Source organism: Ptychodera flava, chromosome 10 (genome assembly GCF_041260155.1).
Source record: "Ptychodera flava strain L36383 chromosome 10, AS_Pfla_20210202, whole genome shotgun sequence".
In the NCBI taxonomy this organism is placed as follows: domain Eukaryota; kingdom Metazoa; phylum Hemichordata; class Enteropneusta; family Ptychoderidae; genus Ptychodera; species Ptychodera flava.
In genome coordinates, this window is record NC_091937.1 from 39,337,777 (window position 1) to 39,359,089 (window position 21,313).

Below are 21,313 nucleotides of genomic sequence, written 5' to 3' on the forward strand. Positions count from 1 at the left end.
GCAAAGTGTTTGTTGTACATTCTGTATCTTCTGTGATAGACTTGTCCATAAAATGTACTTTTAGGATTTTCAGAAGTGAAACTCGACAGGATTATTTATGTGAGATGGAGATTCAGATGTACTTTAAAGCAGAAACGCGATGTACAATTATGTACATCCTTTCTTTTATTCTCACTGTCAGCTGATTTCAAGGGCTTTGGTTTTGTCCATTCGTAATTTTAATTGCATCAGCCTTGCAGGAGACTCTTTGAGATTATTTGAGACGCTATTCATTTTTTCCTAATTGCAAAAAGATTACCTTTTCACCTGAAACGAGTTATTAAATCCTAAATGTACCCGTATCTACACTTGTGTTTCCTTTAATTTGTGAGAAATAAATTCCACTCATCAGATTATATTTTTGATGTATCTTGTAGATGTCTAAGCTGCATAAGTGATTGCCCCGATTTCAGTTTAGTTTCTTTACTTTCATACTGGTGTTACAGCAAAGCAAAACAAAACAAAGTTCTGGTATTAAAGGCATGATATTAAGAACAATGAAATCTGTATTGTATCCTTTATTACTAGTTTTGGGATAAACTTTATTCCATAAGTACAATAAATCGTTTAAATTAGTGACTTTTTGCAGGTCATCATTTGAATGGTAAGACTGTGTGACATATTTGACAAGCTTTACGATGTTAAAAGTTATAATATACATCAGTCGCAGTGTAATGGTGATCAAGTGCTTCATGAAGTAAAACAAGAAACACGCGTTTATGTAAAAAGTCTCAGTAGCTTTTTGCCAATTCGTTGACTGAAACACTGTTCTTTAATTATATGCCCACAATCAATCAGATAGATAAAAGCGCTTGCTTCAGACTCCTTAAGTTGCTGTAAATGATGACAGTCTGGCAATCAGACGTGACCTCCTGAGCAGTTACACATTGTCATAGCCAGGTAAGCGTTACAGGGAGTATGCGCTTCAAAAGTTCGGCAAAAACTGTCTTTAATGAAACTTTAAACTATTCTCTAACTAAATAAAAAAAATCAGGGGTAACATGCCAAAGTTGGTACTAGAGAAGCAAAACACCTTACATTTAAGGGTATTTGACATTCAAAATAGCTGCTATAGCTGTGTCGATTAAATTTGGAAATACATTTTTCGATTTTCACAAAACTAGGACATCGAAGTGAACACTTGTCTTACGTAAAGAGCTTTAAAATGACCCCCACAAGTAGTAGATCAGAAAAGTATTGAAATAAATGGAAACGCTGAATATCGGTCGTCATCAAGATCCATTCTACCTCTACCACAGGGTAAATGCATGTAAACAACAAAGTTTGAAAGTTCAAGCTTTTGTCAATTATTGTTTTTCAATATTATCATAACTGATATAGATTTTCTTTTTGCAAGAACACTATTTCATAAACGTGTGAAGTATTCTGTCTTTACCATTGAAAAGTGTGTTGTCACAAACTGTGAATGTCATGGCAGGTCCAACATACCTTGGCAAATTATAGGTTACAGCAAAAAGATAGAACTTGTCTGTGGTATTAATAATTCATAATACTTTATAATCCTTCAAATATGCAACAAAATATGAATCTCATTCAGAAAGATTGGATAGCTTACCATTTTGAGACCGAAGCTTATAGGAAATTAAAGCTACACACTTAAGCTTAAATTATATTGACGACTTTACTACCAAATTTCAGGTCAACACCAATAAACAATAGATTCACACAATTTCGAAAATTATTGGACGATTTGTGACCTATGCAAGTTTCAGTTCCTTACCAATTATTTGAAGGAATTAAACTTCAAATCATAGGAAAATTTGACAATGCAGATTATATCATGATCATAGTAAGAACTTGCTGGTTCCCTGACCCATTTCCCCGGTAGAGGGCGTGGGGAAATATAGGGTCAGGTACCGGCTAATGTAAACATGGACGCTATTGGGTTAAAATAAAACAAGCTGTGATTGGATGAAAGTAACACTTGTAACTTTTTCTAATCTTTCTTGGGTTTCGCACTTTCAGGCTCACTTGACACCAACTTCTTGTTGTACCACAAAGCCGTGGAGGTAGAAAGAAAGATTTTCTACCTCCATGATTTAGCCACTGTGATTTAGCACACCTCTTAATACTTTTAGAACGTCGACATGATGCCTGGCATTTTTCACGAAAGTCGGACACCATTCTATCCATCGAAATCAATCGTCCTTCACAGTTCCGACAAAGTTTGCTTTCAATTAGCTGTTATATCGCAGCAGTACTTGTCGCGTGTATCGAACGTGCTCGGGTCATTGGGGTCACGCCAGAGTCGGCGATGACCTCAATGACCTAAGCGCGTTCGATGCAAGCAACAATTAACAAGTACTGCTGCGATATCACAGCCAGGCTCCAATCACCTCTATTTCCCTGTACTTCTTGATGAATCCTTTCAGTTTATGTTTCCCGTCTCGTGTGCCAATGTTTTTGGTTCGGATACCAGTGTTCGAACATAATTCTGATCCAGTCGAATTTTGACCGGCGTTTTCATGGTAGCAGTCATATTTGTACATAGCATGTTCCATCAGGTGACTAACCTCCGCCATCTTGCACAAAATTCTGTTCAAGATGGCTACCGGTACCTGACCCAATATTTCCCCACGCCCTCTACCGGGGAAATGGGTTAGGGAACCAGACTAATCATGATCATATTAAGAACTTGCTGAGTTCAGTGTAATGTCTTTACATAGGGACAGTTCAATCTTTCAAATAGTTTCAATGTCATTGAAAAGGGAAATGAAATTACAGGATAAGATCTATTTATTGTACCTGTATTCACGTTTCATTCATCAGATTGAAAAGGCTATCTGCTTAATTAGGGGTTATTACACGAAGTTTGGGCGATACCGCGTCGTATTCGAGTGATGTGTCCGTTTTTGACGAGTTGCGCAGCAACGAGTTAAAATACGGACACATCACGAGAATACGACGCGGTATCGCCCTAACTTCGTGTAATAACCCCTTTATCATACATGCATGCTTTGGTTATGACTGTTTTCCTACAGACGCTCCGAAATTAGCGACGAAATCAACTTGAAATCGACCTTGCTTCCTCCAGGCTGTACTTATAAAAAGTTGGTTGCTAAGGAGTGATGACAACCGTATCACTTCTTGATATTATTCCGCTATTGGGCCATTCCACTTCAACGGAGGGTTTATGGAGCACTTTTAAAGCAAACAATTTAGATATTACGATGTCGACACAGGTTTTCACAATTTGAAGATTTATTTTTAGTTTAAAATGACGGTGGATGTAAAACATAGGCGGGACTTTGTAAAATGGGTGTGTTTTCGTGTTTTGATACATAACCTCATCCCTGCATGAAAGTTATGAGGCCGCCAAAATCGGGTCAAAATACTCGCGCCACGCTCAAACTCTATAGAGTATGAACAGCTGCAGCACAGAGAGCAAGCAGCTCTGCGACATCTATGATGCACATACAGCGGATATAATACCCGTACCAGTCAGTTTATCTCGAAGAATTGTACATGTTCCCAGACGTCAAATATGCCGAATTTACCATCTCAGTAAGCGGATTAGTGAAAACATGAAGTGAGTACACTGTAAGCTGTAGTGTCGTAAGTCGTTCGTGATTTTGTTGCTGTACGAATAAAACATTTCAAAGGTATTTCCGTCGTCTGCTCGTATATTTTCGTTCCTGGTTTGCCTAAAAAGAACTAAACTTCCTTTAACAACCTAAGCGAAAGTTTGACTTTCCCTAGATGGTACATTGTATCTGAAACCCGCACCGCATCGGTGCCACCAGACATGATCATGACCTGTGCACTGACAGGTACAAATCGGAAATATCATGTGCACCTTCAACCTTGTCTGTCGCGAGTATTTTCAGTGCGGTTGGATTTTCGTGGCTCATTTACGACTGTAAACGATGTAATTCACCGCCCAGATACTTTAAGCTCATCAAAAGGAAACTTGTCGTAAAGCGATTCTATCATGATGCTCTGTCCTCCGATATCATTAATCATACATCCATGGTGTAATCTTCAGCAGCGTAGACGACACGAAAACACTACACCGTGCACCGTGCACCGGCCGTGAATCGACAGGTGTCGACAAATTATACAAATTTTCAATACGTTTGTTTGTATGTTTTTGGTACAACTGTACTTGTGCCTAAGTGCAATACCCATGAAGTGACTGCAAACAACAGAATTTTGACCATAATCATAATGAACTTTCGGATTGTCATTTGTCTTATTCGTTCAGCTGTTTTATATGTACATATACCAACGGAGGTCATGCATACAGCGAAGGTCACGCGTACGCGTCGCTGTAAGTAGTTCGGTTACAGTGAAAATATAATTCGTATTTTCACTAGTTAAAATATGGGCTCATATCAGTACCGTCTGAACAATAGAAGAATGGCAATACAGGCATAGCATGTATGATAATGAATGATACTTCCTAATCTCCTCAACTCAGTAATAATGAAACAACATTAATGTGGTAATGAGTGGCGCCCTCAGTGCCTGGGGCAAGGGGAGGTGGTGGTTTTTATTTCTCTGATTTGTGTAGTGATGGTGTGAGCTGATGTAGCTGTCAATAAAGGGGGTGAATTGAAGTATTGCTTTTAGAGTTGTCTCCATGTTAGCACTGGGCAAACAAGGCGCATCTTGGTCGATACAAAGTTTCACCCACAACACACTTCTATTTTCATGGAATCACACTATATAATCATCTAATGACTATCATCTGTAAGGTGTATTTCTAACACTGTGTTACTAAGAAGGTCAAAGGTAAGCACATATCTGAAGACACATAATGAAAGCTTTTTGTCGAGATATTTCAATATTACAGTCCGATCCTTGTGTCTTCTGTCTTGTCACTTCCTGTACATATACTAGATTGTACAGTGTAACTCTTCACTTCTGGGGTAAACTATACAACTCTCTACAATAAACACAATATCATGGTACTTTCGCATCCAACCATGTGATGACAGATGAGAAATGTTTAATTCCTTGACACTTAGCTGTTACACTCAAAAGCAAATGCTGTGAACATGAGTTGGTGAGAAACATCTGTGATTTTACCACTTGTTTTAATTTTTGTCATGTCCTTCGTGCATAATTTGTCTGTCATACAGTGACCGATCTCAATCATTAACAGAACTGAGTTCACAGAAGTATTCAATCTACTGGCTCACATTTTACATGTACTGAATCATTTCATGTATGAAATATTCTGGACCATTATGGCAAGTAATCTGCATAATGATATTTGATAAGATGAATTTTGAAAAGCAGAAGACATTGCAATGTTTGTACACCATATTTAGAAACACGTATCATCGTCACATAGAGCAATCATTTCTTACAACTAACATTTAATATGTATTAATTTTACTCAAATAGATGTTTACATGCCTGACTTAAAAGTCTTGAATGGCAATAGTTTTCTGTCTACAATAAAATAGAAAACAATTCTTTTTAAATTTTGACAAAAAAAGAATATGGAAAGTATGAACTATGCAAACAAAAGCTTAACTAAATGTAAAATACAAGAGAAACTACAATATTACATTTCTGCTGTTCAAGCCTTTTATATTTTATCATCGATTCTCATTTCTAATTTATTTTAGGAGACATTTAGAGGAGATCTCTGCTGCAGTTTGGGGAGTTCAACCATACACCTAGTGAAAGACAAAGAATAAAATACTTTAAGAAAAAAATACATTAATACAATGTAATCACAGAACTTATGTGTACATAGCACTTAAAAATTGCAATTTAAAACTACTCTCCGTTTTACTTAAAATTCAGATTGACTTCACAGTAAATCTTACTCATGATGACATATTTTACAAACTGCCAATAAGAGCAATCTCTCTTTAAACTGCTCTCACCAGGTTCCTGTAGACACGTCATCAATCATTAATGATAAATGTGTATGGGCTGAACTATGGTGAAAGAATTTAGGAGCTGCTTTTTATCATATTAATATCTCTCAAAAGTGTACAAAACTTTTAAAAGTGACAAAATGACTAACATAATGTAAACAGCCAAAGCAACAAGCACCGATACAATAACATGGACTGCTGCTTTAATTAATTGTTAAATTGACCAAGTTATTGTTGAAGATGTACTATTAGACATAAAATTTTCCACAAAAATATGTCTTTTTCCCCTTAGAATGTCGAATAAACTCTATTAGTAAGATTGTGGGTTGACAAATAATTTCTAAACTAGCTGATGAGCACTGTCCCAGACAAAACTCACTCTGTGACACAGTATTTCTCTGTAGAGTACGGACGACACTTACAATACACCAGCAGCACCGATCCATTCTATTATTTACTCAAGAGTCAAAAACACTGTCTCTCCATAACAAACTGCACAATACTAGAGATTTTCAATTGTTCATCATGATTTGTACAAGCATATAGTCCTCCATGAAGTCCACCGTGTCTCCCATGTGTAGATAATCCGTGACTAAAGGGTACTTTTAAGGACATCATTTTTCTCAATTGCCATTTAAAATGTTTTAGAAATGTACGCTTGATTGAGAGAGGAGATAGCATTTTGCAAAATTTTCCAATGATTGTTTCCTTAGCCATACAGAATAATGTGCTGAAAAGTAGAGAGAGTGTATTGAAACAAAAGGATATTGGTTTTTCCCAAATAGGAAAGACAAAGGAAATTCACATGCTGACTTTTACTCAGAGAATGACCCCTTCACTTTGTCATAACTTGCTTCCCAAAGCATCCCAATTGTAGTACCTGCAGAATGTGACTTTTATGTTTATTCAACATTTAAAAAAATATATACAGAAATATCTCAACGTACTTTAAATAAATGTAATTAATCAATTACTGGTATATTGAGACTTAATATTATTACTTTTATGCAGAACTGAAAAAGTTATAACAAAACTAACGTCGTTGGTACAAATCAAATAGAATTGTAGATAATTTTTTTGTACTGTGGATTGCTTAGTCACTGTTCCATTGCATAACTATCTAGTTCTGCTAGTCCCTGTTCAACCAGTGATTTAAACACAAGAGGAACACCTTTACCTGTAGGCACAGTGGTGAACAGCAGTAACTTCACTTTACTGTCACTTTCCTGCAAGTATCAATGGAAAACCCCACTTTCATCAGTGACATTCTTCTCTCCAAAAATAGTCCTGAATAGTTATTGAAAACTGTTGTTAAAATGCATGCTGGCAAATATAGCTGTAATTCATGCTGTGCCCAGACTCTATTACGACCCCTTTGCCTGCCTTACACTACTGTGCCCGCCCTCTACGGTCTGATTGAGAATGGTCTGCTCAGAGGCACTGTGCAGAGCAGCTTGACGAGGGGCCAGTGGAAAGTAAGCTTAAGCAATCTATGTCGTCCGCTACAGTGGCTGCCGCGATACACGAAAGGTTACATACTACATTGTAAATTAGACGTAAAAAGTCTGGCACCGACGCCCTGCTTGGTTTATCAGATGCATCTTCTGTATTAATGCGATGACAAGAAACTTGTTGGTTGTCGATGCCAGGGAGTGTGTAATGCAATTCTGACGTCGTAACTGTACTGCAGAAACGTGTTGATATCGCTTGCAAATGAACAAAACTTAACCCAACTTTAAAAATATGTCGATGTCAGAGTCGTTTGTCCATTCAAATAAAACTTACAGAACATGGTTATGTGCTCAGCCCTTCCCTTTTTTTAAATATCGAAAAAAGACTTTTATATGATAAAGAATTATCGAAGAAATGGTAATGTATGTAATCTGTGAAAATAAATTCCACGGAATTTTTAGGTTAAGCCAAGGATTGTACTGGTGAAGTGTTTATAGATGGTTTTGTACTAGTCCGTAGTGGACTAGTTCATGTGTGATGTTGTTCGCCAAGACGGTCAATATTTGCTTGGATGTCACAAGAATAATTATAATTTTCCGCTCGCATTTTATATTTACTAAATGTAATATTTGACCTTCATCAAAATAAGTTTGTCACAAACTCAGCGCATACACATTACTGTGTTACTGATGTTTTGCTCAGAGGATTTTTCACGATATAGAAAGTAGTCTTAAACTAGTTGAGTGTAACTACCGGCAAATTTAATGCCATATGATATTGCTGCGGGTTGTCTATCTCATTAGTTAATCGTCGCAATAGTCAAAAGCTGTCCACAAATAAATACTATTCTATAGATTATGATGATTAACTCAATTGCCACTTGATTTGATTTGATTTATTTATTTAGCACTAAAACAAACATGCAATACAAACAAGAAAAAAGACAAACACGAAAGTGCTTGGATAACACAGAAAAGTTAAAACTTTATTTCCACTGTGGTCCTACGAAAAACAAATTCACAAGCAAATTGGCACGACAAAAATTAATAAAAATCGAAATTATATTTCTCACGTTGATTCATTGCTTCATAAAAATACTTCTTTAACTTTCTTTTAAACAGAGAATTTGAAGTAATACTCTGTATATTTCTTGGAACTTTGTTCCATTCAACACTAGCTGTATATACAAAACTATTCTGATAAAACCGAGCCCCACCTGGAATAAAAATAGAATAGGGTCCGGATCTCGTACTATGTAGATGACTGCTAAAAACAAAATTATCTGACAAACATTTCGGTGCTAATCCTAATGTAAGTCTATGAACATGATTGAGTTTTATATATGCGACTCTGTGGTTAACAGGTAGCCATCCTATTTGTTTGAAGTGAGCAGATTCAGGGTGTGCTCTTGCTGACATACCAAGGACAAACTGTATGTCTTTATTTTGGGAAGTTTGAAGTTTTTGTTTGCTTTTTAGAGTCAAAGCACTGTACCAGTAAGAGCTTGCATGATCAAAATGGCATTGTATCAAACAGCTAGCCAACAGTTTTCTCGTATGAAAATCTAAAAACTTCTTATTACGACATAAAAATTTGAGACGAGAGCATGTCGTTTAAATAACCTTAGATGCTACTGTTTCACCAGACCAGGATTGATCCAAGTCAGTACCAAGATATTGCACACATTGTTTTGTAGTGATGTTGACATCCCCACAAAAAAACCTGTATTTCCGAATACTGTTTTAATTTTCGACTTGAACCAAACAAAATGGATTCTGTTTTACCGATATGAAGAGATAATTTATTATCGATTAGCCATTCATTGAGATACCCCAGTTCCTTACCAAGTTTTGTTTGAATATGTTCAACATCTCTGCCAGAAACAAGAAGAATCAGCATATAAGAGCTGAATTGTCAGCATATAAGAGCTCAATCATCAGCAATGTCATGCAAATTGCTCCTATATGCTGATGAGAGCAATATGCATGACACCGCTGATTGCATATCGTTTACATATATTGAAAAAAGTAAAGGCCCCAGTACAGAGCCTTGCTGGACTCTACAATCAATTGAGTTATTACATTTTATAAGAAAGTTTTAATCAATTCGGCCACTTCCTGACAAGCCGTGCATAACCGCCTACGACAAACATGTTAGTACATCGATAAAAGTGCTATTAACACACGGACAGGAAAAGCAGGAAGGCCTACCTTGGGTAGCGAATAGCTTGTTCAATATCTTTTTCTAAAATTAAGTTTTTACGACGTTTATTCCCTCGTATCAACATTGACAAGCCTACTTTCAATATCAAAATGTTCCTACCTGTTCGAAGTTATTGAAAGATCAAAGTTTGCTATAATCGCAACACAAAACATCCCACAAAGAGCTGGACGGTTCATAAGGTCATACGAAGAATAAAAAGTCATTATGGCTATCTTAAACTGACAATAATAACGACGTGTACATCATTACAGTGTTTTTCATAAATATAGTGACCGAACCAATATTCTACCAAATAAAATGCAACCTATTATAGGGAGGCAGTCATCAGAACTACGCATGAGCGGCTTTCTTGTTTACAAACAATGTATTTCATGCACGATATCTATATGTATCAAGTCAACATAGCTTCAACAAACATGTTTTAACTTCCATCAATCGCCACGGTACCCAAGATACTGTGTTTCATCGGTCGTAGAGGTCCCTGGCAACCTTTGAGCAGAATTCCGACGACTGCCTCCCTTTAGTTAGAAACCTCGTTAGGATTGGAATGGCGCAACTGCTGTTCACGCAACTTTTTGAAATATTTTCTCATGCGTTGCTAAACCTGAAGGAAACCATCAACTGACTATTTTATATGTCAAATGTTGGGATATTACTGAATCAAATTATCCCAAATTCACTATTATTTGAAACCAAATCGTTCACTTCCTCGTTGTGAAATCGGTGACAAAAAGAAATTATAAAGTTTAGTTTTCATTAGATAAAAAACTCCTTCCTTTAAAACTTCAAAGGGAATGAGTTGTCGACCACCGACAACTGGCAAAGAATCGGTCTATTACAAGATCATCAATAATAATTATTTACCAGGCTCATTCCGCGTTAAATAAGTATTTAATACAGCCTTGTTTCAGAGAGAGTCGAAACCCCGTCAGCGCTTAACTTATTATTAATTTCAATGTATGGTTTTATATCGACATACGTACATTTTATTTCCGTGACGTGGTACTTTGCTCCCAACCGAGAGGCCCGATCATATTACAGCGGGAATCCATTAACCCAGTTTAATCATTGTAGTGAGCCAATTCAACTCAACAAGCGTGTTAAATACCATTACGCTTCAATACGATAGGTGGCGCTGTGGCAATGGTACCCACTGTCCTGACGGTCACCGCGGCCCTCCTATTGGCCAATTTTCTTATCGGAGAGGTGAGAGTGGAACAGGCTTGTCAAGGTACAGTAAAAGAGCCTTCTGAATATGAAATCATACAAAACTAGGAAGAAAAAAATATTGTGATATGTGTTCAAAATGTATTGGTTCAACTGTAGGTTATTTAGGTTATTGAAAGCAGCATCCGGATACTATTTATTATCTGAATTACGGTTTGTTTTATTGTCAAGTGTTTTGAACTTTCAAAAGTACAAAAATATTGCGTCGAAAGTAGTATTCATTATCTGCTACAATTTGTGACGTCATGGGATATGGCATTCTCGACGGTCTCGATTGCTGCCTGGTTGCCATGGCTTAGCTGATACTGTACTTAATAGGGATGTCATTGAGGAATACAATACAACAAATGCAATTAATCTAAAATGCTACTTTATTTATTGCAACAAAAAGTGAATCTTAATGGCAGTCGCAAGTCAGTTGCACATCATGTCAGGAATAATAAATAGGCACGTTAAAAAGACATCACACACATAGCAGAGCTCACTGAATTTCAGAACCATAAACTGAAGTTTTGATACTCAGTCCGCATGATGATAAATTTGAGTTTCATCGAAAACAACAAGGGCAAGCATTATTGAAAGCGGTTTACAATAAAATTTCGTGCAGGTAAGTACGGCCCTTTTCGTGACACGTCGTGCAGTTTCGAGCGTTGACTTTTTGTAATGATATTCCTACGAACTGTCATGTGTTTACCCGGTGTTTGTATCTCAGAAATCTCAAGGTCTAATTTTTTGAAGTGTTATAACGAAACATAATTATTACTTTGTTATTTAAGTTTTGATCATATGACAAACCCATTTTGGAAATATTAGTACGTCTACTCGAGTCAATTTCTTCCTTTCAGCACACTGCAACAAATAACCTTCGACATTTAGCACTTAGCAGCGACTTTGGACCCATCGGCAACAATACTGATTCTTTGTCAACTTGTATGAATATTATTCAGTGCAGTATTTAGAAACATGGCCGACTTTCCCACAGGTGAAACATCTTGTCAACACCTTCGATTTCACACTACAGTGATACGAATCATCGTATTTTTTTTCCTTCTCTTCTGTGTTTGTTATTCTATATCCCTTGAAGTTTCCCTTCTTTTTCATGTCAGTTTTATCTGTATCTAATTTATAAACAAATTTATTATTCCTCCAGGTCTTTTCAACTCATCTACAGTTTCTGGATCCCTCACCTTCAGCCATATTCGCATTTGTTCAGGCATGCGTTCAAATATTTGCTCGATCATTTCACGCAACTTTTCATAGCTATCATCGTATTTGGGAGGGAAGCCAGCCACTTCCATCCTGCGGTCAAACAGGTATGGCACATAAGCCCACCAAAGGGAGAATTGCTCGTCATTCCTATATTACCAAGCACTGACTTTAACACGGCATGACTCCCTGGTGAGGCCATACTCTCTGTATATTGCTTCATTGACCTTGTCATAATCTTGACTGCCGTCTCTGGACAACCTTGAAAACGTATTCATGGCTTTCCCAGATAAATTAGGCACATTTTTGTACCCACAATGCCTTTGCCCAATTATTGAGCACAGCTAACTTTTAACACGTAAGCAAGAAGTAATCAATATTATCAACTTCCCTACACTTAAGAAGACCCTTATTAATTCAATTCCATTCACTTTCAGTTCCTTTGCGCGCTTTTCCGTACCGAGCTCTCGGTGAATTCTTTCAGATTCAAGCGTTTCAATATTTCTTGCCCTTTGTAATTCAGAAACTTCGTATTTTAATTCCTGTCCTTTTTCGTGAAACATGACCTCTTCATTGGTCTCAGTTCTCTTTTATCGGGGACACAACTCTTGTCTACTCAGCTCGCGAGCTTTGTCAGATGGTTTGCATTTAATTTCAGCTCTCGCACCTTCATAACCCTGTTGAGCATTTTCGTAGTCGCCGAAACGTTTTGTGCAGTGACACTCATCATTTGTACACAATAGAACATACAAAACTGACTGGTAAGGTAAAAGCCCCTTTTAGTGCTACCAATCCTTGATTGCAGTGGTATCAACCGAGAGTTGGTTGAACTGAATTTCCGGATCGTTCTGGCTTAAACTTTCGTTTCCGATAGCGACATTTAATTCCTCATTCGACTTGAACAGCCTTATAATATTTCCCACAATTCCTTGACCTTGCCTCAATGCTGTGCGTAGGAGTATTAGGGACTGGTCAGTTTCTTCGGCCTGGGGGGGGGGGTGGATTATTTTTGCCGACGTCAAAAAGTGGCTGACCCCCCTATTCCAAATTTTGAAAACAGGGTGACCCCCCCATCCCAAATTTCGAAAACAGGGTGACCCCCCCCCCCGCACGCGAAAACTGTAAAACAAAAGGTGGACATAATATATATATATATATAATATATATATATATATATATATATATATATATATATATATATATATATATATATATATATATATATATATTATATTATATTTTACATACATTTATATTTTAACAGTTATTCTGTGTTTTAGTGAAATTGTTGACATGTCAGTTGTGCAGTTGTAAGATAGGAATTTCAAAGTGTCAATCTTGAAGTTTGAATACAGTAGGGTACATTTTGAATGAGTTGTGAATGTATTTCACATTTTCTATGCTTAACCAGATGTCCTGAACAGAAATGGATGTCAATCATTAATATCAAAGAGGAAAGTGCAGTAAATCAAAAATTTTGATGGGTGTTAAGACTTTCCAGCCATCCAATGAAATCTCCTGAGCAGCCATAGAGAGACATTTTCGCTAAATCTGATGTGTGCAGTGTCTGCGATGACCTTTTCTTGTAACATTGAAACCATAAAAGCACAGCTAATAATGACAAAAACTGCCTTTTTAACTCTTTTGTCATAAAAAAGCATCATTCTACAGAAAACCTGAGACACAAAGGAAAACAGTTGCATTAATGACAACGAAAGATATCTTGTCATTTTTCTATCTCTAAAATAAGTCACTTTATCAAATATATATTGTGAAATATTTGTGCATGTTGCTTTCTCATACTGAATTCTCATACAGAGAACAGAAAAGTATCAGGAATTTGTCATGCTTTTCACTTTCACTTAGCAAACATCAAGATATATCTCTTGCATATATCTTTGATTTATTACAGTATGGCGCCCGAAGGGCGCGGAGAAAAATATGAAACATCCTGATACCTCTGATATATATTTCTTGTATATTAAAGTCATGCACAGGAAGGGCGTGCTGAAAAATGTCTGATATATTAAAGTAACGTGCTCGAAGAGCACGCTGAAAAATATTGAACATACAGATATCTCTGATATATGTATGCCTGATATGTTAAAGTTGGGCGTGCTGAAAATATGTCTAATTATTAAAGTTACGCGCCCGAAGGGCGCGCCGAAAAATGCAACTGAATGATGAAATTTGTGGCTGACACAATGCATTTTAGGCAATGATGAGCCTGTGTCGAAATTCAAAAACACACTGACCCCCCCTATTGGGCATTTCAAAAACATGGTGACCCCCCCATCACCAAAATCAAAAACAGGGTGACCCCCCCCCATGAATCCACCGGCCCCCCAGGCCGAAGAAACTGACCAGTCCCTTAATCCTAGAGCAAAAGTTCATTGTAATATGCCATTGGAGTACCAATATGAGGAATAGTATCTTCTAAGATTACAAAATCTTCACTGGCCGCAATTGTTTCAACAATAGTCAGTTACTGACTCCCAATTATGTAAACAGGATGCACCATGCAGCGTAACCCGAAAGACTAACCCTGTGGCGAAATTTGTTCGTCTCAAATGTGTCAAATATTAAAACTCACTCTCTGTTACTTGCAGCTAGCGAATATTATACTTCATAGCTCACTTGAGGCTACACGCTCTTCTGTTCGCAAACCTACTTTTCCAAGTGTAGATTGAAACTTCTTCATCGTCTTCTTTCCGGGTAAGAGTGGACGACGTGACTTCTGGTTGGCATTGACACTTTTATACACACCTTTCTACAACAATGCTGGCTTTAAGCAGTTTGCAGCTCCAGTATCAATCTCGAATACTTTCAAGCTAACAAACTCCTTCGGTTCTGTTGATTATTCCGACATTTCTCCTCCAGTACGTCTAAATATAACTGTCTATAGCTGTACAAACTCATGCATGCATAATCTCTTTCACTGCAAACAAAAACTTCGTTTCCTCCGATTTCAGCAGACGAGTTTAGATTTCCGATGAGTTTTAGAGGTTTACTTCAGCTCATTGCAAAATGATCCCTCTTTTCCTCTTTATGTCAGTGATCGAACTTGCACAGTTCATAAATACGCGATCGTCTTACGCTTCTGTCCTAAAACCATGGAGATAATTAGCTCACGGGTGTCGTCCAGAGTTCCACAAAACTAGCACACATGTAACGTGGCCGGATGTGTTGATCACTCCACGGAACTTGGCAGAGTTGGCGTTGTTGATTTTCCATTGTAAAAGTTCTATTAAGGGAGCAGTCATTATTTACGGCTTGGGGGGGTGGGTCGGAGGAATTGCTTTAGAAACTCCAAATTTTGAGTACCCCCCTGCCAACCATGACGTGTTTGAGTAACCCCCCTCTCTGCTACAGAAATTTTAAGTGACCCCTACAAAAAAGAAAAAAATTGGGAAAGTTAAAGATATCTATACAGTAAAATGGATTTCTGCTGCGACAGGCCCTGTGAGACCCTGATTTACGCTGTTGTACAGGTCTGTGTCGAAAAGAGGTTCCATTGCTGTGACAGGGGCTGATGTACAGGTCTGTATCCAGTGCTCTGATGACATGCAGTGTTCTCTGTAGGATTTTTTTACAAGAGGGCGAAGGTATTGTGCAAAAGCACTACAAGCGACCACGCAAGCGGTCGCGGGGGGAGCTTTTGAAAAATAGAGATTGGAGTTGGAGCTTTTGAAAAATAGAGATTAAAATGATGTTATTTGGTGGCGCATGGCAGAATTTTTTCGTATAAAAAACTCAGAAATAGTTTTCATGAACATAAAATGGTTTTGATAAACATACATAAAATTCATGACCACAAAATGGTTTTCATGAACATAAACATGAAATTCATGAAACAAAAATGATTTTTATGAACATAAACATAAAATTCATGAACACAAAAATGGTTTTCATGAACATAAACATGATTTTTATGAACTCAAAAATAGTTTTCATGAACATAAAAATGGTTTTGATGAACATAAACATAAAATTCATGAACACAAAAATGGTTTTATGACAGAAAATAGTTTTCACGAATTTGCAACACTTGGCTTCCATATAAATATATATATATATATATATATATATATATATATATATATGTATATATATATATGTGTGTGTGTGTGTGTGTGTGTGTGTGTGTGTGTGTGTGTGTGTGTGTGTGTACATATACCGGGTATGAACATACATATCTCAAGCATAAATATTGCTGTTCTTTTCTATTATTTTGTATTAATTCATAACTTCACTAAATGCTTCAGTACATATCAACAAAATTGAGTAGCCCCCTCTTCTTGTTCTCTACTTTTGAGCAACCCTCCCTTGTAGCTTTCGATTTTATGAGTGACCCCCTCAGATTCCTCCGACCCCCCAGGCCATAAGTAATGTAGGCTCCCTAAGTAAGCATCAGATCAGAGAGTGAGGCGAATTACGATAGATACGGAAGTACATGCCTCATGAACATTAATATCGTACGAATATAGAAGCCACGTAATCATCGCACTGCATAATGCAATCTGTGTAATATACGTGCTGCAAGGTCACGATTAACAGAACACTGTGCTTTGAAAATGAAGAATAAGAACTCAATTTGAAAGAAATAGTACAGTTTCCCTTTGTTTTATAGCCTACGCGATCACGATGCTTACCGTTTTAATTTCCTTTCTCAGGTTAACAATAATCCCTGTGAACGGAAATAAATTAGTGGAAAATTTAATCTCAACAATAATGTAGTTGTGTTTTTAATAAATACTTTCAATGATTATTTATATTATTGATTGGATTTCCATATTTTGCAAATTTCTCAAAAGTGTTAGGTGCCATATAGCTGAATGTGAAAGATCGCAAATTACTCATAAAACAAGTGTGAAATGTAAAAAGGAAAGCAGATAAGATTAATTTTGCAGATTAAATCGACATTAATTCATCATCCAATTATTCCAAATTAGTTCCAATCGTGTTATAATAATAAAAGCCACTGAGTGTAAACTTGCTGATTATTCCCTTAAAAGCTGTAGACAAAACAAAATATGCTTCAGGTAGTTTGGATTCATGAGTACAAAACTTAGTTTAACGTCAATACATAGAGTTGAGCAACTACATTATTATTCATCCAGAAATATTGCGTATTTTCACTGATTTGATTAGAGACCATATTTACTCAGCTGGAGACGTGTTCATCGTGATAACCGAATCCAAGGAGTGGGCTGAAGCCGCTGACTACTGCAAAGGGCTACAAATCGGCAGTGGAATACAAAAGATACATGCTGAACTGACCACGATACAAGATTCAAATGTCGTCCACAAGAATATAACAGATCATTTGTCAAACGGGACTGCCCTTGCTAATCCTAAAAACGATGGCTACTGGATCGGCTGCAATTGCTCCTCACGTAGCGAAATTCAATGTTCTTGGACAAGTGGGTTAAGCGTCGCCTCTGATAGGTGGGCAGATGACCAGCCGAATATGAAGGGAGACGATATCTGCCACAACCATGATACAATGTGCTGTCGACTATGGTTTGTAAATTGAAATTGTTCTTTTATTTCTGATCTGATGTACCTAATTGACAAACTTCATAGTTTCTTGACTAGTACAAATGCCAATTAGTCCGTGGGCTGGAGGGGCCCACCGTGCACCCCCCACATCCCTACTACATGGGTATTGTTTTGTTCTTTAGGACCTGCTGAACATGAAAAAAGATGTAAACATTGGATATTTTGGGATGCACTACCTATCGAGGCTGGTTTTTGATTTGCATGTACCGCAAAAATGGCGAAAAATGGGTAGGGTTAGGGGGTACTATATCCTCCCCTACATTAAGTAAACTAGCATGAAATAGCACAAACCATACAATTTTGGAAAGCTCAGATTCTGCTCTTTATGAGCAACACCAATTTTAGCAAAATTACATAGAATAGGACGACTTTAAAATGAATTGTTTTGAAAATTTTGAAATTTTTTACCCAAAATACCATGTAACAATTGTGATTTACTTTTTATTAAGCAAAATTTTGACAGCTTTGTGTGCTTAAATTATTCATTCCCCTATATTAAACAAGAAAAAAAGTGTTAACATTATATTAGATATTTAACTATACAACTACTTCTCTGGAGTCAATTTTGAATTGCGTGTATACTGTATGGGGTGTGCAAAAGCTAAGGGTAGGGGTAAAACATTCTTTCCTTGATGAAGTAAACTGCCTTGAAATGCCATATATTATAGTTTTAGAAAGCTTAGATACTGGTCTTTCTAAAATGCATAAGGTTTTAGTAAAAATATATGACGTCATAGAATTGGATAGCTTTAAATCGATTTTCTCTGTTAATTCAGTATAATTTTTAACCGGAAGAAAATATGATAACCATTGTTTCCTCCTTATGAAGCAAATCAAACGGATCGATGTTATTTACAAATTGCAATGTGCTGAAGAAGAGAATATATGTCAAAATTGGGTATTTACCATGCATTATTGTCTCTAGTCACTAAAACAGCAAGTTTTGCTACATTGGTATATCGTGAATGGGCATTTTATTGTTATGCAATGAACTAATACACAGCCTTAAAAAGAAGACTTTAAAACGTGCACATATAGTCATATTGCCATTTTCTCCTTGCAAAACTTGCTATTTTAGTGACTAGAGACAATAATGCATGGTAAATACCCAATTTTGACATATATTCTCTTCTTCAGCACATTGCAATTTGTAAATATCATCCATAAATCTGTTTGATTTGCTTCATAAGGATAAAAACAATATAGTTATTGTATTTTCTTCCGGTTAAAAATAGTGAATTACAAGAAAACATCGATTTAAAGCTATCCAATTCTATGACGTCATATTTTTTTACTAAAACCTTATGCATTTTAGAAAGACCAGTATCTAAGCTTTCTAAAACTATAAGGTATATGGCATTTCAAGGCAGTTTACTTCATCAAGGAAAGAAGGTTTTACCCCTACCCTTAGCTTTTGCACACCCCATACAGTATACACGCAATTCAAAATTGACTCCAGAGAAGTAGTTGTATAGTTAAATATCTAATGTTAACACTTTTTTTTCTTGTTTAATATAGGGGAATGAATAAGTCAAACACACAAAGCTGTCAAAATTGTGCTTAATAAAAAGTAAATCACAATTGTTACATGGTATTTTGGGTAAAAAATTTCAAAATTTTCAAAACAATTCATTTTAAAGTCGTCCTATTCTATGTAATTTTGCTAAAATTGGTGTTGCTCATAAAGAGCAGAATCTGAGCTTTCCAAAATGTATGGTTTGTGCTATTTCATGCTAGTTTACTTAATGTAGGGGAGGATATAGTACCCCCTAACCCTACCCATTTTTCGCCATTTTTGCGGTACATGCAAATCAAAACCAGCCCAGATAGGTAGTGCATCCCAAAATATCCAATGTTTACATCTTTTTTCTTGTTCAGCAGGTCCTAAAGAACAAAAAAATATCCATGTAGTAGGGATGTGGGGTGCACGGTGGGCCCCTCCAGCCCACGGACTAAATCAGTCGACCGGTAGATTTCCTTTAAAATTTAAGAAATAATTATCTGAACGTTAACTTGTTCCTGCATAGCGTATAAAAGAGCGATGGCAACGAAATCCGTGACAAAACAGAGATGTCCCAAGCCATCACTGCAGATATTCTTTCCTCGATCGCAGCTAGTATGCGATGAAGCCATGATTTGCTAAAATGAGACTTGACAATGAGCTTGACCACTGAGTTGACCGAACAAGAAGCTGCAAGCGGAAACTTTTACATCCTACACAAAACACTGAGGAAATAAATACTCACTTTTCGCAATGTTTCTTTACAATCCTTTGAGGCCCGGGTAATATTATGCTTGCAAGTGAATTCCCTTATGCTAAAATGCCGTTAACTTATTCGATTCACAGGAAAAACAAGTTTTTTCTGATGGATGACGCTTGTTGTGAGACTAAAAATCCCTTTATATGCCACTTTAGTAAGTCTAGTCTTTTACTTGAATATGTCTATTTCAGTGAATGTATAGTTCCATAAGTAAGCATGATATGATATGATACAGACCATAGGTACCTTCTTGTGCATAAATATCCAACACTTATTATAAGGTTGTTAAATGTCTAGATCAATTCGAGGAATACTTCGTTTTTAGCTGCTTGTTCTTATCATTATATGAACCACACGCATTGCGTATTTCTGTCTCATGGTTGTTTGGAGGCCTCGTTTTAGTCAGAATGTTATTAGATCATTCTTAATAGGATGCAGTAATTTCATTATATCACATGATAATTTATAGACTATCGACAGTCCTTGTGCCTTTTTTCTATTATTGGTATAGTCTGGCCCACATACGGTGGGGGTCGCAAGCATAGCGCCGAAGGCGCGAGCGGGGAATGCCGCAAGCATGGCCACGAGTGCGGTTAAGCCTGCGGCGTTCCCCACTCCATAAGTAAGCATGATATGATATGATACAGACCATAGGTACCTTCTTGTGCATAAATATCCAACACTTATTATAAGGTTGTTAAATGTCTAGATCAATTCGAGGAATACTTCGTTTTTAGCTGCTTGTTCTTATCATTATATGAACCACACGCATTGCGTATTTCTGTCTCATGGTTGTTTGGAGGCCTCGTTTTAGTCAGAATGTTATTAGATCATTCTTAATAGGATGCAGTAATTTCATTATATCACATGATAATTTATAGACTATCGACAGTCCTTGTGCCTTTTTTCTATTATTGGTATAGTCTGGCCCACATACGGTGGGGGTCGCAAGCATAGCGCCGAAGGCGCGAGCGGGGAATGCCGCAAGCATGGCCACGAGTGCGGTTAAGCCTGCGGCGTTCCCCACTCCTGAATGTGCAAGAGACTACATCAATAATGGAAAAGAAACGGCAAAACTGTCTAGATTATTTACGAAATTCAGCACGCGCATGCGACACAATACATCGCTTTATTTCATGCCTTGTATATCGAACGTCGCGCACTCCATAGGATTCAATGGTGACTCATCGATGACGTCGCGGGCCGCATAGTCATCATTGGACTGAAAGTGAACCGGAACTATGTTCAACTTAACAACTTTTTTATGTTAAATTGTCGAAATTTCATGTTTTGCACAGGAAATCCGGTTTTGGAAATTTTTGCAGAAAAAAATTGATATACCGCATAACAGTAGTTTAAATATATCATTGCGCCATTCGATTATGAAAATCGTTCTATTGTTAACGGATTTTCGTCTAAGATGGAAATAAGGCATTGGTAAGGCAATAAATCTAAATATTTCGAGTGAAAACTGTGTAAGAGAGG

The 21,313-nt window shown here is 36.9% G+C and overlaps 2 long non-coding RNA genes across 3 annotated transcripts in view; one reads left to right on the forward strand and one right to left on the reverse strand.

Moving 5' to 3' along the window:
* Window positions 1-21,313, reverse strand: part of LOC139142746 (uncharacterized) — a 123,049-nt gene that overhangs the window by 25,503 nt on the left and 76,233 nt on the right. The window lies entirely within an intron of this gene.
* LOC139142749 (uncharacterized) lies at window positions 10,700-19,982 on the forward strand. The gene is made up of 3 exons (XR_011554472.1): window positions 10,700-10,803; window positions 17,159-17,528; window positions 19,915-19,982. It is a non-coding gene; the product is annotated as an uncharacterized lncRNA (long non-coding RNA).